This window comes from Vicugna pacos, chromosome 28 (genome assembly GCF_048564905.1).
Source record: "Vicugna pacos chromosome 28, VicPac4, whole genome shotgun sequence".
NCBI lineage: Eukaryota > Metazoa > Chordata > Mammalia > Artiodactyla > Camelidae > Vicugna > Vicugna pacos.
The window spans coordinates 14,317,959-14,336,000 of record NC_133014.1 but is presented as its reverse complement, the minus strand read 5'-3'; the positions used below and the strand labels follow the sequence as shown (position 1 = coordinate 14,336,000).

At 39.5% G+C, this 18,042-nt stretch overlaps 1 non-coding gene across 1 annotated transcript; it reads left to right on the top strand.

Annotated features, from left to right (window-relative positions):
• Nucleotides 1-12,503: 12,503 nt before the first annotated feature.
• On the top strand, nucleotides 12,504-12,613 carry LOC116285945 (U6 spliceosomal RNA). The gene has a single exon (XR_004195711.1). It is a non-coding gene; the product is annotated as a U6 spliceosomal RNA (small nuclear RNA).
• Nucleotides 12,614-18,042: the final 5,429 nt, after the last annotated feature.

Genomic DNA, 18,042 nt, shown 5'->3' with positions numbered 1-18,042 from the left:
TGAAGATATTAGAATGCAAAGACATGGTATAATCTATAAACCATCGCACAATTTAGGATTTTATTTTTCCTTCTTGCACTCAATTTAGCAGCTGGTACAAAATATGTAACCAGTGCGTGGTGTCTGAGTAAATGGACATAGAAGAAGCGGTGGGAATGTGGTGGGGAGCACGTTATGAATCTGAAGTTAACCGTAGAGTCAGGGCTTATTCTGAATTCAAGCCCCCTCTCTGGAAAACCTGCCTTACCACACCAGGGCTGTTCCTACTAAAATTTACATGAGATAATTTTGTTTGTGCTCAGTGATGTTCCCAGTAAAGCAGCTGGATAATGTTTAAAGTGATTACTTGGATTTTTAAATGCATAAGTTTAGCCCAAGTCCAGGCACATTTAACCTTCTACAGAACTGTGTTCAGGTTAAAACTTACACTGATATTTCCATTATGTCCCTTAAGTGATATGTAAACACAGGCTATATTCTGCTTATGCAGAGCATTAAACTATCTTTAAGTCATTTGTCAGTTTATGTTGGAGTGGAAGGAAAAAAGGATGGAGAACAAGATAAAAATTGATAGAACATGTGGAAGAAAACAGTTCATGTGAGTAAGATTTTTTTGCCTGATTTTCACTCTTGCTTCCCTAGTGACTTGATTAATGTCAAGTAAAAGTGGCCCAGTTTATTTTGATGATTAAACACATTAAAGTTGAGGAAAAGAATTGGTTAGAAGAGTATGGGGGGAAGAAAAGGATTGTGAGGAGGAAGAAAATAAAGAAAGAAAAAAAAAACTGAAGAGCAGAGCTAGGTGAGGCAGCCAGTGGGGCATTGGGAGAAAAAAAAGATGAGGGGAGAAGTTCAGACATTCTCTCTATACCCCAGAAGGAAAAAGGGAGAATGAATGGACTTGCCACCTGAAAGCTCTTGGTGATTGTTGAATGAATCAAGTCAAAGATCCAGAGGATTTAGTATTTCTTGCAGCAAGTGCGGCGAACACCAGGAATCCTTGCCAAAGCTGTGTCTCCCTGAACAGCAAAACTGGGGACGTTTTAGTCTAAAGGCACATGGATATTCATGAAGGGGCTTGGGCAGTCAACAGAGTCCAAGCTGTAGTTGATTCAAGTCACGAAGGTCAGGAAAGGCCAACATCATCATCCCTTTGGTTCCAGTTGGTCTGGTGATGGAGAGCTTCTGCTGATCTCGACCACTGAAACAGAGCTGGAAGCCCTTACAATTGACATTTGCTATTCTTACTTCTCTTGCCTGATAACAGGCAATGTTTCTGCACTCTTTTATTCCCTTAAGATCACTGATTACTGAGACCTGTTCAAGGGCATGCAGTGTGGCCAGGCACAGGTCACAAAATGGCTTACGCCAAAAATGGCGTCTTGTCTGTCAAGAAAGCCATGCCTGGTTCTCCTTCTCTGGGGACCCCCTACCCCATCTGCTTACCCATTCTGACTTCATTAATACTGTCACATCTGACACCTTCCAGGGATAGAACCGACTGCCTCAGGAGGTGAAGAGTTCTCAGGTCACCTGAAGCGTGTGACGACGTTAGGTGTGTGTCGTAGAAGGGACTTGGGGACCACATCGGTGCCCTTGAATTTGAGGGCAATTGGAGAGTCAGAGCTGCCTCTGAATTGTTTCCCCACATAAAACAAATTAATAAAATGATATAAAAATCTTTACATGATAAACTTCAAAAATTCTGGGGAAGAAGGACTTGGAAGTTACACAGTGCACTGTGAAAGAATCAGAGAAAAATGAAGGCTGGTCTCAGTTACAGGTTCCTTTTTCACTGCTCTATCCGGGAGAAGATGAAGGAGATCAGGGAGTGAAATAGAAGGACAAATGTCCTCCAAGGTCTCCATGCAGGGTTTTGCCCTCCTCTGGCTTGTTGGCGCCAAATTGAGGCATTTGAAATAAAGCTTTAGGCAGATCTTTGTCACAAATAATATTTTGATTGCATTTAATTCTTCCGATACTATATCACTTCCCCTATTATTTGGTAAACTACATGGGTTATTTGAAAATCATATATTTTATATCACAGAATAACAATAAATGATAAGAATACTCATTTTGTGATAAAGAGATTAAGTACATTGGTGACTGACTGCAAGAATCTAAATATTCAACCTAAAGGCATTTTTATGTAGCTTTATCACTTCCAAAGATGAAAAAATGAAATATTAATCAAACTTTCACCATCCTCTTTTATTACAGTTTTAAAAATATAGCCACACTGCTGCCCTTGCCTAAAGGAAGTATATTAATAAGAGAAACCTGCTTCAATTATAAATCGAGAAGCAAATATTCTGCACTGCGAAACTCGATGCAATTTTAGATTTGGGAAAGGAACATAGCTTAAAATTTACATATTAATTAGCATACAAAACATAGATGCCACCAGGGTGATGGCTTTTTGCTAGGAAGTAACTTTGAACGTCAATGAAAAATAAATAATATACCCAAATAAAAGCTTCAAAATGATATACATATGAGGATATATAAAGAGACTGTAGCACAAAATATTACAAATTAAGATTTTTTTTGAAATTAGAAGAATTTTTTGTACCTAACTATAAGTTTAATGGAGCAATAGACATATAATAAAAATGACAAATACAGAAAAAGTCCATTCTCAATGTATTTCATCATATGAAAGGAAATATGAGTCTTTTTGTTTTAGGTATTGTCCTTGCCGCAGCTCAGAAGCCCTGTATCTTTACTAGGGGGGAAAAATGGGAAAATTTCACAGGCACATAGTCTATATTTAGGTAACATCATCTTCAGTTTTAAGCCGAGTCTGTGTTTTTGCATGACCTAGTCGCCTTTCTTCTCTATAACATGGTCATAAAAGTAGTCGCTTCCTTCTGTCACCAGAGAGTGTGTTCTTGTGTCTCCACAGAAAGGAGTCAGAGAGAAGACATGGAGGTCAAGAAAGCAAAGCGAGGGTTTATTAAGTGACAGTGCGCGCTCCGAGGGGGAGCAGGCAGCCTCGGGTGAATAGCTGCCCTGAGTTTCTTTGACGAGCTGGTTAAACGGGGTGTGAAAATGAACGGGTGGGATATTCACTGAGGAGGGAGGGGTTTGGGGCTGTATTTCCTGATTCTCATCTCAGCTCCATCTTCGAGGGGAGGAGGGATTTTTGTCCTTATTTAGTCTGGATCAGAAGTGTCCTGGCGTCAGTGCGTGATGAGTGCTTCTTGTCCGCAAGGCTAGTTGTATAACAATGAGGGCATGATGAGCAAAAGGTTACATTTGGACCCCAGAGATTCCCACCTTCCTTTGTGTGCCTCTCGGACCCCTGTCACCCCCAAATTTGTGATCTGTTATTAGTCCAGAGGTTCTTGCTTTTCTTTGTCTGCCCAAGAACCCACATTGTCCACAAGATGTATGGTTTCCTGCCATTTGGCCCACACCCCCCTTTCTCTGCTCATATCCTGGCATTCACCTGCTCTAAAAATGCCTTCTCTATCATCTCTGCCTCTCAGGCTATGGGTTTTCGCTTGGGCCGTGCAAGACGGTGAGGCACACAAACGTATGCTGTGCTTTCAGAAACCTGAGGATATACCTTGTATGTCATCTGCATGATAGCTACCCATTTCTCTCTCTATATTCAAAGTCCACAAAGACTAAAAGCCACAGCCAGAAAGTAAGAAGGAAGTTGAGGCCAGTGGGGTGTACTGTCTGTGAGAGCGATCTTGAAGAAGAGCGGGCTCTGCAGGCATCTTGGCTGCAGTGGATTCTGGAAATGGAAAATTTCTGTTTTATCTTCCCAGTGAGTTTCTCATAGAACCAGGAAATTGCGTAGGAGAGGGCCTAGAAGTTCAGCAGATCAACCTATAGATTAGATGAACGCCTGCTAAACAGAAGGAAGCTGGTAAAGTTCCCTAGAGAGTAATTTTTCTTGAGGTTTTGAGGGATTTTTGTTCACTGCATGTGAAAAGGTAGCAGAGCCATAGCCAGCCCCCATGCTCTTTCCTTTCATGGAAGGATTAGTACAGAAGGAAAAGAAAATCAATGTTGACTCCAACGGGATAAATGTTTCTGCGGAATAAAGATCATAATTAGCTCAGACAACCCTGAAGGAGAGAATACCTCCAAATATCTCGGGAGAATGATTAACTCTGGGAGACGGAAGACACATTCACACGTGGTTTAACATTCTTAACTGGATGCAACCAACACACAGACTCTGGAAAAGAAAGATGAGCGGCGTGAAGACAAAACAGGAAGAGACGAAAAGGAACATCGCATAAAAATGTCAGGAATAGTTGAGGTGAAAGGAAACGGGTGAGATTAAAATGTTTTAAAGGAAATAAAATTACAGTAAAAAATTAGAAGATTGTCTTGCAGTCTTTTGATGGAAACGAAATAGCAAATGCCATGTGCAAGATAACTTGTAATCTCTCTCTGCTCTATCTGAAGATAAAGATGGTTGCAGTGATAGTAAAACATATAAATGACAGAGATGGAGATCCTGCCCAGATTGTTTCAGATTCTGTGCTGTCGCCAGGAAGCATAAAAGTGAACAAGAAAGAAGTTTCCAAACATTTATATATGTATAAATATACACAACTGAATCACTAAGCTAGACACCAGAAATTAACACAACCTTGTAAACCAACTGTGCTTGAAGTTTTCTTTTAAAAATAAGAACAGATTCCGTTTTTGCTATCACAAGGTAATACTGTTTTATTTATGATTATAGGACAAATAAGTTTACTATAAAAGATTCAACAATATATAAAAATGTAAAGGTCATCCATGACATTTTCAGCTTGAGAGAATGATTTTGTTTTTACATTTTGGTCTACAAAGATAAATGGGTGATTATGATATATAGGTAAATATGTTAGCAGATCAGTGTAAATATGGGATGAATGTGAATATTTGTCATATTTTGACCCATTCAGCTCCCCTCCTCTATTGGGGAAAATCTTATTTGGAGTCATATGTCCCCAAGATAAATACTTTAACTTAACTTTGCATCCTCCGTAATACCTAGAGCAAGGGACTATGAATAGGAGTCCTACAAGATATTCATATGGACGCCTTCAAATTAGAAGTAAATAATGGAGTCGTCTGGTTTTAATTTCCAGTGGTATGAGACCAGCCCTTCCAATGGAAGTAACTAGGAAGCTTAACCATGTATCTCTGTGCTTGAGGGACTCCCAGAGCTACAAACATGATAAACAATTAGGAGAAGTGGAGAATTGTTAGGGTGGTAAAGCCTGGAACTGGGGAGTATATTTTGCCTGATTCCTAAAGAAGTAGGTTGAAAACCTGAAATTTTTGAGAACGACAGAGAAAGAGAGGTGAAAATTGCACTTCAGTGTGTACGGTAGGCAGGCAGACAGTCCCCTAAAGAGCCCATGCCTGACCTACGGGACCTGTGCATATGGTACTAATATGGCTCAGTGGATTTTGAAAATATGATTAAGAATCTTAAAATAGGGAGATTATCCAGGATTATCCACACTGGCTAAATTTAAGGTGGGTGTTCTCAAATCCATTGATTTTTTTTTAAATAAATACTTTAACATATACTTAGGTAGATTAATGTTCACTAATAGTCACCCTACTCTTTGTCTGTTGTTAAATTAGCTTTTTCACATGTGTTAACACTCACTCATCTCTCCTCTCTTTGTGTGTAATATGTTGACTGGTCTTAACAAATATTTGATTATTTTAGTGGTCCTTTTCTCTATTTGAATTCACTAATCTATTTTTTTCTTTATCATTTATCTATGAATATCTTAGCTTATTTTATTGTTCTTTCTCGAGTACCCACAACTAAGTGTTAAGTTTAATGTTGACTTATGTCTTCCTTAATATTGGAAGCCTTTAAAGCATTTTTTTCCTGTGGAAACAATGGGTCTACATGCTGTGCTTTTAAAATCAGTGATCACCAGGAATTAATTGTAATGTAAAGTGTAGTCTCTTCGACCCTAGAGTTGTTTAGAATTTTTAAAAAATAAATTTGTTCTTTAATTTCTTTCCTTTTGTTCTTATTAATTTGTCAAAAATTACTGAGATTGTTTACAGCTCTTGGCACAATTTTATAAACAATTTTTGATTTAAAAACCAATCAGGTGTCATGAATTTAAAAACCAATCAAATTTTATGTTGAAATGAAATCTGTGTACTATTATAATGCTTATAAAATTATATTCATCCCACCCACAGGTCACAGAATATTAGACTTACATGACAGCAGTCAATATAACTCATGATAATGCTTTTTAATGAAGATTAACAGCTTAGAAAGGTTTTCATGTGAAGATAGTAATATGCAGATCAAATTTAGAAACAAATTCGTATATTTGGTCTATAGCTGAGATTTCCCATGCTAATGCTTGCTGTCGCTGCACTAAATAATTAAACTCATTTTCTAAAGTTACAAACAACATGCATCATTGTGAAGTTAATTTGTTGAGAAGAGACATCCCTTGCAAAACTCTTGAGGAAGCAAGTAGTCAGTGCTTCACTCTGCCTTGGGCCCTGACTGTTCTAATTCACCCCCACACAACCCTCATCCAACGGAACATCCCCAAAGATGTTTCGGAAATTTTTGTGTTGAGTTTCCGGCTTTAGCACTTCATCAAGGAGGTCTTCTTTAAGTCTTCTGGAAAGCATTTCACGGAGCAGGCGTTTCTCTTCTGACCCATTGCCTGAATGGCCTAAACTGTTTCATTCATTCTATGGAAATTGGAATGCTTTGTCTGTGGCAGGTGCTTGGCTAGACATTGAGAACATACATGTGAGGGACCATAGAGCTGTCTCCTGCCAGCAAGTGGCTAACAGCTCAGGGGAGCACATAAAATAATAGTTGATTATTCAAGAAAATACAAAGCTGGGACCATCACAGCTGACTAAGAGGGAGATAGACCTTGGTGTGACGCGTAAAGGGAGTGTGTCTAAGCTAGTCAGGGAAGGCTTGGAATGCATTCCATCCTGCTACCGTGTTTTGCATGTGAAATCTTACCTACCTAAAATGAACTCCCCCTTTTATTTATAAGGTTAAGTCCTCCTCATCTTTTAGAACTTGACTCAATCATCTCTTCCTATCGGAGCACCACGTCTTCTTGATACGACAGAGTCTGCCTCCCATATCCCCTGACTGATGACTCGGCGCCCAGGTACAAGGCTCATGTGACCACGCAGGGCGGGCTGTGTCCTCCTCCCATGGCGGTGAGCGTATGTGACTCACAGAATACACTGTTGTGGTTTCAGCTGCCCGCTGTTGGGTGTTGTGTGATTTATTGGCATCCCCGTCAATCTGGAGGCGGGGCTTCCTCCCTCACCAATGTGTGATTAAACTCCTGCTACAAACGTTTCCCTCTCGAAACTGAAAATCGGTTTTCCCAGTTTTATGGTTTGGTGGAATCGTTAGTAGGAAGAGTCGGTTCCAATTTTGATTGTGTGATCTTACCCCCGTTACGTCCCTTCTCTTTTTCTTAGCGGGTCCATCTGTTTCAATTGTAACCATAATAACAAAGAAAAATTAACCTTTTTATGGAATTTTACAGTTGGCAAAGTGCTGGTGCCCACATAATTTTACATAATTTTTACAAGAACTCTTTAAAGGAGCTTCAGTTATCCTCATTTTTGTCTCCCAGCAAGTACATGGTGATGCCAGGACATCAGCCAGTGTCTGTGGACTCCCGATCCAGTAATCTTTTCAACCCCATCCTGGCTTCCACTGTTGGGGAAATCTGCCAAGGAACGGGCTGCAGATAGACGCTGTCTTCTTTAAAATTTTATCTGGGTTGGTCCAGTTACATGGTGTCCCTAAACTCTAACGTGTTACCTTATTTTTTATTGTAATTGCAAAAATTAAACTTATTTTTGCCAGATGGGAATCAGAATAAATGAACTAAGTAACATAATTGCTAAATGTCCTCTGTGAATGGCAGGAGAGCGATTATGACATTCTGCCAGGGAGGAGGGAGTTCCTTCAGGATACGTGAGGGTGACCGCCGTCACTGAGATGCAGGCAGAAACCAGGATTGTGGTTTTTACGCTTCTTCTCCGAAGAAATTTCTTATCTTGAATCAACTCCAAACATTGGCGGGGTGGACACGAGGTCATGGCAGTGGGTGTCATTTTCCAACGCAGGGTCTGATCTGAGAGGTGGTAAGAGACGGTGTTCAGACATCCATGCAGCGGTATCTGGCATCATAGAGAGACTAATTTCACAGTCCGTTTTATACAAAGTTAATTCTATCAGAGACTAGCTCCATTCTGGGGAAATAACTAATTGTAAACTATATAAAAATTGTAAGAGTCTCAAACAAAGTGCTAGGGTAGACTGGCACCCCTGGGGAAGAAATCCAGGCCAGGGAAAGCAGGTAAGGTACAGCAGGTGGTCACAGACACCAGCTTTCTACCTGCGTTCGGGGCAGAATCCAGCTTTTGACCTCCAAAGGTAGGAACGCAATGAAGAATGCACCTGTTAAGGAAATTCGGTGAAGGGCTAGTCGGAAAGTCAGTGAACAAGCATTTTCCTCTCACAATATAAATTGCATTATCAGTGCTGCCTGCATGAACCAGATTGGCCCTGAGTCGGGGGGTTACAGCAAGTCTACAGGATAATTGTATGAATCCGTCTGTCTTTCCTTTAGGATCCTTGTTCATTGATATTACACTTTTTGTCTTGACTTAGGGACAAAACTAATAATATTTTGCCGGGCAGTGTCTTAGTGGAACTTTGTTTGAATGAGGTTGGACATGTAAATAATTGGTGATAATTACAAATATCATGGGTGAGATTTAAATAAACACGGGTTTAAAACATCTTCTGTGACCCATATAATCTAAGTTTCAGCAATGTTGGAAGAATTTTTGTCTTGCCTGTATTGTTCAACAGTCGCCAAGAAAAACTCACAAAGGCTAATATTTCTCTACTAAGACATTAAGACTATGTGATTTGACTGAGTCGTCCCCAGGGCATGGCCACAGTTCTCTTGAAAACTCAGGGCTCAGGAGGGTCATTCCCTTTGTTTCAGGAGGAAGAAAAGTTACTTTTATATTTTTAGCCGCATTTCTATCTCATAGAGGGATGTATGTGGAGGCAGTTTCATTTTATTTAGATACATACACACGAATACATACACATATATATGTACATATAAAACATTATATAAATTTTTATGTATAAATTATATATTTAAATTTTATAGACATATATATATAGAGAGAGAGACAGTAATGTCTCTCTCAGAACAGAGGGACAGAGCAACACAGTTTCTCAATTCAATTATTTATCAAATTTAATTATTATTACTTCGCCTTCTGTGGCAAAGATGCCCTTCAGTCTGCATTTTGCTTGAAAGCATTGGAATTTTATTGAAACTCTCCACAGAATACTTTTGATCGGTTCTCTTAGACGTGAATTGATTTTGCCCTTCTGCAGCTAGCCCCTTCTGTGTTTATAGACAGAGCATTTGTTCTGACCATCCTCTCCCCAGGTGTGTGAGATACCATCTTGTTCTTCCAAATCAGCATTTGCAAAGAAAAGCTACAGCAGGCTTTCCCTGCAGTTCTCAATGTTCATTCCCCAGAATTTGGCTGATTGAAAAATGTAGCACCTTCCCTGTTTGAAAAGACATTCCACTGGCAGGCAGTACACCTTCTCTCCCACAAGGTAGAAGAAAAGAATTGCTGTGAAACAAAGTAAGATCTGATATCCACAGCAGCAAAATAATCATGGTTTCTGGGGGGATTTGCACACGTGGATTTTGGCAGAAAATGTACCAGGAAGAGTCACATGACATTTATGCAGAAGGGAAGGGAGAGAGATTTCTTGGGAGAAATATTGTTTGATAGTAACAGAAGTTTCGAGTTTGAAAACTTGCAGCATGGTTTCCTGATCTTCATTTTCATAGTAAAGACATTTCTTCACTTAACAAATATATATTAAGTTTTCCCCATTTGCCAAGCCATCTTCTTAACACCAGGATATACAGCAGTGAACATAACATGCAAAAAGTATCTGTCTTTGTGAAAAATTTTAAAAAATCAATAATTAATTTAAAGATAAATAAGAATAGGAAAAGACAGCTTGCTGGGAAGTCTAAACATCCTCATTCTAGAAACTGACTTTTTAAATTTCTGAGTGAATTTCCTTGCAGACGATTATTACCAAGGGCAGCGTAAGCCCGCCCATATGCATGGAGAACAGAAAAGTCATTCAAAATCTATTGAAACAAAAGACATTTTATAATATGCAAGCCAGAACTCTGCCTCTGAAGGGTACTTGTTAATTGAGATGTTGACAGATTTTGTCCGTTCTCTCTGCCTACTGACTTCTCTCAGAAAACATCTCAGAGTAATTGAGAAGAAGCAGACATCGTGTGACACAATCCTGTTGTTTCCTCTGAATTCACTGAAACCTACTTCTATGTGTGGACGCGGAAAAATTCATCAGAAATTTGAGAAAATAAGGTCAGTACAAAAGTCTAGGGTTGAAAAATCAAAGAGAGTGTTGGTAGACCCTGGAAACCCTGAGACCAGGCTCGCAAGGCTGTGGCATCTGAAATTTTAAGAAGTTTGTCTCCAAAGCAGTTTGAATAGGGGATGCTTCTCTCACTGCCTACATACAATACGTTGTCTAATGTATTCTGTTGACTTCTAAAGGGCTTACTTTGAAATATGAAAGTCCATTCCGGAGTGCCAATGACTTGCGTTGTATAAAGCTGTGGATGGTAGGAAAGTTAGAGAACTAGCGTTGAGGGAGCAATCACAACCACATTGTCTGTTATGAAGTATGCAAATGTCGACTGAGATAAACGCGCAGCCTGAAAGCTGAGAATTATGTTTTCTTTGGCGGGAGGACTCGAGCCGGGATGACGGCCTCTCAGGTGGCCCTGAGGGGCTGCTCCCAAGAGGTAGGGGAGGGGCTGGGATACACAGGAGCTTCACAGCAAAGACCGGGTAGTCCGAACAATAAAAGATGGCTTGTTATCTAAAGAAAACCAGGCATCTCAAGTTAAAGAATTTAGCGCTTTTTGTGTATGGGAGGAAGCAAACATTTGGGCTTACTGAATCCATTCCTTTACAAGCACCGAGCTGTCTAGGGCCAGTGTCCCATCCTTTCTTGTTCTGAGTCCCCTCAGGGGGCACCACTGTGAGTGGCTGCAGAGGCCGGGCTGCGGGCTGGTCCTCACTGGGGGGTGGGGCAGCCGCTGATGGCCTGATGGCTTCAGCGTTCTCTGTTTACTGATGTGGTTCGCCGTTATTTTTGTTCACAGAGTATTTTTCATTCACACAAATCTTCCAGTGAAGCCTGCTTTGAGGCTGGTCGGTGGGAGCGTACCTGTTGCATGAGAGTTGTGCATTTTGACAACAGATCAGCAGCAGAACCAGGATTATCCAGAAAGCTTTCCAAGTCTACCTGTGTCTCTGTGATCCAAGTCGCGTCCACAGCGGGCTGATGCTGGCCATTGCAGCTGTTTCCAGTCTGCCCATGTTGAAACTGACCACCTGTGTGGAAACAGTTCAAAGCTTAAAAAGCACATCAATGACCGAATTCTGATTTGTTGATTGCATACAGATGAGAATTAATCTTTAAAGGCCAGACAGAGTACGTTGGATATACACAAGAGAAAATCTATCCTGGGGAAAATCTCCATATTGCCAGCAAGTTTAACATTCATTTTAAATCTAATGTTATAGGCTTACCAAGCAAAATTTGCAGTTGGATTTCTATTAGATTGTGTTATGTATGGAAAACAGTTAATATCTTGTGTTTCTTGACTTTCAGTTTAGCTTCTAAATTTTTTAGATGATTTCCCAAATGTATTTCAAAATTTCAGTTTTGGAGACGAGTTAGTAGAATATGAATATCACAAACTATGTCTTTGTGTTGCCTTCAACCATTATGTTGTTATTACATTTTAGGATAGAATGCACTTCATTTTATAAAAAATATTCATTGTGCCATTTTGCAAAAGTTACATTTCTTTTTCCTCATTGTTATCTTCTGGGTGGATCTATTGATTTGTGTATGACATTACTCTTACACAAAATTTTCTGTCACAATTCTTGTTTAGGTATAAATGACATATATATATATATATATATATATATATATATATATATATATATTTTCAAATTAGCACCTTTTTCTCTTAGCAAGGAACAGAAAGTGCACATAGAGGTATAGACAGCATCATTCACTGGTTCAAGTATCTCTGTATCTTGAAAAGTCACTAAAAGCACTAAAGACATCTCTCATCTCTGTTAGGCAATTTATAATATAGATCGTATCTGCATTCATAAGGGAAAGATGACACAGTAGAATTGAGTGACCATTCAAAACTTATTTACTGAGAAAATGTGCTGGGAACACAGCAATGAAAAAAAATTAAAGACAAAAATTTGATAGAGTTTGTATCCCAGAAGAAAAATACAAACATTCAATCAAATATGTGATCATGATAAATGTTATAGACAAAATAAATTAAGAAAGAAGGTAAGTTTAGTCAAAGGTGGGGGTGTTGCTGGCTTCAACAGCACATGTGCTAAAATTGGAACAATATGGAGAAGATTAGCTTGGCCCCTGGGCAAGAATGATACGCAAATTTGTGAAGGGTCCCATATTTTTAATCTTATGGTTACCAGGGAAAGGGGGTGGGAAGGGATACATTTGGGGGTTTTGAGATTTTCAAATGTTAACCACTAGATATAAAAATACATAAAAAAAATTTCTTCTCTATAGCATAGGGAACTATATTTAATATCTTGTAATAATGTTTAACGAAAACAAATATATGTATGAATGTGCATGACTGGGACATTATGCTGTATGCCAGAAACTGGCACATTGTAACTGACTGTACTTCAGTTAAAAAAAAATGGGGATAATGGCTGTTAAGATACAGTTTCCAGAAAAGGGCTCACTGGGATCTGGGATTGTGACTTCTGTGAATGATGAGATTGAGCCGTCGATGGTGTGAGGATCAGGACCATCTTAGGCGGGAAGACTCACAAGTCCAAAGGCCCTGAGGTGGAGGAGTTTGGAACATATGGAGAACCAGAAAGGGCATCGAGACGATCACGAAGGGATGAGCCAGGAGAGGGTAGTAAGAGCCGAGATCAGAGACATCACTGGACTTGATCAGAAGGCTTTGGTTCAACATCTCTGTAATTGAGCAATCAGCATACCTTTGTTGAATTATATTATGTTCCTATTACCTTCATACTATAGTTTTTAAATTAATTGATTACACTTCTGGGTGTGGTTAGAATTGCATATTCTGATTTCAGTTGGAGATAGATGTGAATGCCCCAAGTTTCTTTTTGTAGTTGCATTCTCTAAAGAACTGATTTAATTGCAATGAGCATAAATTTTGATGGTGAGCTTACCTATCAAAAAAAATGGTTTGGCTTTTTTCCAGTGTTTTGAGGGGAACATTTGCATGTAGTGAGAAACTCATGTCATTTAAAAATTATTTTTCACATTTCTTCAGTGATATTCACCAATAATTTACTGTCTATCAAAAGGAACTGTTTTGTTCTGGCCTCCACAATACTTCCTTGGATTCACAATCTCTTTAGGAGAACTGATTCATTCATGTATCAGATAATTCTTATAGCAGGGATTTTTTTTAGGCAATCAGGTTATAGCAGTAAATAAATTTATTTTCTAAAGGGAGAATTAAAGACTAAACAAATAATATCTGTTCAGGCAAAAACAAAACAGGTTAAGTGTCTTTGTTAGCACAGTTCAGCATAGGGAGCGACCTGGAAGGAGAAAGACTGGTTCATGAGGTTTTCCAAGGGATGATGGCGTTTAAGGAGATACATGAAATACGGGAAGGAGCTCATCACATGGAGAGCTAGTGGAGCAGCACTGAGATCAAATATTAAGGCTGTGAAGATGGAGCCGTTCCCTGCAGGTGTTTCGATAACCCCTATTCTTTGAGTGATGAGGGTGAGGGAGCTTGGAAGTCCGCCCTTCAAGTGGGCCATTGGCTACCCTGAGCTGGCTCTGTCCCCAGATTCCTATAGGCCATCATCAGGCTTCCGTACAAACTCAGATCTAGGCAGGGACTCATTTTCAGTGGTAATCACCCTCCTTCTCGAAAATCCTCAGGCTGAAGCGCAGCTGTCTGTCCTCCCCAAACAAGAAGAGCCTCCATACGTCTCAGTATCTCACACCCACAGTCCTTCACTCTCCTCCTAGCAGTGGCTCTGCCCAAAAGAGCCGGACCATCATCACATGAGCCAGATTTACCCGGCCAACTACTTTTAGCTGTTTCATACGTCCCTTAAACATAATTTACATTTAAAATTCTTCAAGACCAATATGTGTAGCCCCCTTCACCCCTTCCTCAAACACCACCAAGTGAGCGCTATTCTCAGACAGACACATCTTGCGGGTTGTTGCTGGTATTCAGTTACCCAAAGCCAAGATCTACTTGTGTGTGTGTGTGTGTGTGTGTGTGTGTGTGTGTGTGTGTGTTTAATTTCTTGTAATTCATTTCCTTAATTATTTTATTCTGTTTTGTATCTCAGTATTTGGACAGGGTGATTAATCCACGGTTAGAATCTTAAGGCCACTCTTAAGATTCCCAAACTGAGTGCCAGATGTACATCAAAAGATAAACGCTCTAATGTGAAATATTGATAAGAATGCTGAATAAGACCTAAGAACAAAGTCTAGTGGAATACCTCCAGAAGACGCCCCAGGTTGAAGCTTCTTTGCTTACAAAAAGAACCTGTGTACTTTTAAAAGATAGCTCATGGGCATTTTTTTTTTTTTGCCTTTCGCTTGATAGAGAATTTCAACTACAAAGGACAAAACTAGAATTAGTATTAGATTCGGGCATGCAAAAGGACCTATTATTATAAAGAAGAAAGTTATTTACTTTATCCTATCTTGGCAAAGCAGAAGCAATGCTCTGCAAAAAACAAGAACTTTCATCGTTTGCACAAAATAGTCCAGGATTGTATTATAGGTGCTTTATCACCCCAACTAGTTTATAAGCAACTGGAGGGGAAAAGATATGCTTGTTTTCGAAGCCCGTCTCGCCTTCCACTGCTAGTCCCAGATATCTAACGAAATAGGCACATGAACACATGCTGATTTAGTTGAAGTAGAGGGGGAAAAAAAGAGGACCGAATTTCTTTTAAAATATAAAATCCCATTATGCCCCTATTTGTCTGTTATTTTCATAAGACCCAGGCTTCCCAGCCTTGCTATCTGCAAAATAATGAAAGCTGGTTATTCGGGACTCGACCAGACGGACCTGTGTGGATGAGCACTTCCTCCCTCCAACGTGCATTTCAGTGATAATTTTTGTTCGAGTAGTAAGCACATCCCTGCACTAGACTCTGAAATCTCTTGTATATCATCAAAAGAATGTCAAGTGTCTGCCTGTGTTTGAGTACATGGTAACTTCCTATCGAATAGCCAGTTGATTGGTAAAGCAGTCGATTTCCTGCCAATTTCAAGAAAAATGAATGGATAGTCACAATCTTTGTGATCCTTCTGGAATCAGCTTTGTAGGGGAACTTATGGGACTTCAAGGGTCTTCTAATAGCCAACACTTTCTCTTCTGTATATCATCCATCCTGCTTCAGGTATATGTTATGCAATAGTAAGTCAGTTATGTACATCACACATCTGAAAACCTTTTTTCTAGCTCATTAGACATGTAGGACGAAGCCCATAATGTTGATGGTTTAAGACCCCTAAAACATGACAGGGTAACACACTAGGCTTCGAACAACATCAAAAACAACAAAAGCCTATAAATGAGCTTTTCCTCTGATTGTGACGCAATTTTTTCACTTTTACAGATTCTCACAATTATATTTTCTTACTGATATATGTACAGCCACCCACTGAATTCATATTTCCTTTTTCTTGAATTATATTGTATTTACCATTGCCTCACTTCATATCAGGACTGCGTTTAATTTTTATTCCATCTATGCTGAATATTCTGATAGGAGAACAAGGAGAATGGAGTTAGTGAATATTTTCTGAGACAGTTGAGAGCATCCAGATCCTTCTATAAACGGGTTTAGTGATCCTGTGTGGATGTTACATGTCACTGGGTGTGAAGATATCAAATAAAGATAGTAAGGGAGAGGAGACAAAGGGCATTCAGGTCCAAGTCACTTCATAAGTGACATATTTGATGGCATTTAAAGGTAGATCTTAAAGCATAAACACAAAACAGAAATAGACTCACAGACATAGAATACAAACTTGTGGTTGCCAAGGGGGCGGAGGGTGGGAAGGGATAGACTGAGAGTTCAAAATTGTAGAATAGATAAACAAGATTATACTGTACAGCACAGGGAAATATATACAAGATCTTGTGGTAGCTCACAGAGAAAAAAGTGTGACAATGAATATATATATGTTCATGTATAACTGAAAAATTGTGCTCTACACTGGAATTTGACACAACATTGTAAAATGATTATAAATCAATAAAAAATGTTTTAAAAATTTAAAAAGAAGGTAGACCTTTAGGTAATGACCTTTTCCATATGCCCACGTCACTAAGTCTGAACACCTAAAGATTATAGTTACAACACTTTGTAGGCTTCTGTGGAAGTAGTAATATTTTGTCTCATGCTCTCTCTATGAATAACAATTTCATTTACAACCTAGAATGTATACCATATTTGATTGACTTTAACATAAATACATTTAATAGCAGAAGTACACAAAAAACAAATGAGAAAGTTGTATGTAGATTCGAACTAGAAAGAAACTGTATTTGTAAATGATTCAACCAGGAGCGAAAAATGAACCATGCGGTATTTTGATCTCTGTAACACATTATTTTTGGACTACAAACAACAATTAGGGGATTTTTGCATTTTTTTTGCATACCCACCTACCTCTGTGATAACTGCCAATGAAGGAATTAAATGGTTCACTAAGTACTGAATTCGGCATCCCAGTACCGCAGAGAACAATTTTGCTAATTGAAATGTGATGCATTAACTGCTTGGTAAAACAAAGATATTGTTTATTTTCTTACACAAATGTGTACTGGTGAATATGCCTAAATGCTTCTTTCACTTTTGAATCATCAAGGAATTAACACTGAATTACTTTTTAATGTTTTCTACACTGGTAGGTGAATTAAATATATAATTACCAGTGTGTATGTGAGATAGAGATATATATAATACATACACACACTCACATATATATATACACATACATACATGTCTTTATGTATCATATAATGCATATGTCTATCTACTCATCACTGCGTAAATATTCATATACATATATATTTATATGTGTGTACATATATTTACACGCATGGATGTATATTGATGGACATGGATAACGGATGAAATGAAATGAGCTAGAACATATGGGAAATAAAACTGTTCATCTCATTGCCACAGACGCCAGCAAGCTGACCCAGGCCCCGAGTCCTACACTCAGGGGGTCACACCCTGTGAAGTGCCCTTTATAAAGTGTTCTGAGTCCCACGGCGGCAGCTGGACCTGTCTGGCTGGTAGAGGGAGCCCTTGCACAAGGTGTAGATCTGGTCTCCAGAAGCACCTTTTTCAGAACGCTCTTTATCCTCCCTTGGGCGGCTGGCAGCAGCACAGAACAGTGGAGCCATCTGGGCAGGGTAATCCGGGTCGAACTGGCCCCCCGTGAAGCTGTGTCTGTTCACGCAGGGCACTCTGTAACCCTCTGCTCAATGTCTGTGCTAAACTCGATGCCTCCGGATGCCCTGGATTCGTGCATCCGTGGCCTTCGAGCTGGGTGCCTTGGTAAGCTGACCACACCCACTGGTCACCTGGTATTTCTTTCCCGGGATCAGAGGGCTGTCAGAATGGTGCAAAGATGCTGATTTTGGTTGACTCTCTGATGGGAAGATGGACAGGGATTAAATCCAGCCATGTGTCCACAGGCTATACATGTAGCCACTTCTGGTACCTATGTTCTCCCTGAGGCAAAAGCTGGGTTTCTTCAGTGGTCAGTTGTACACAGCAGGGTGGTAACGGAGGCCATATTTAGCGCACACAGCAGTGTGATTGCAG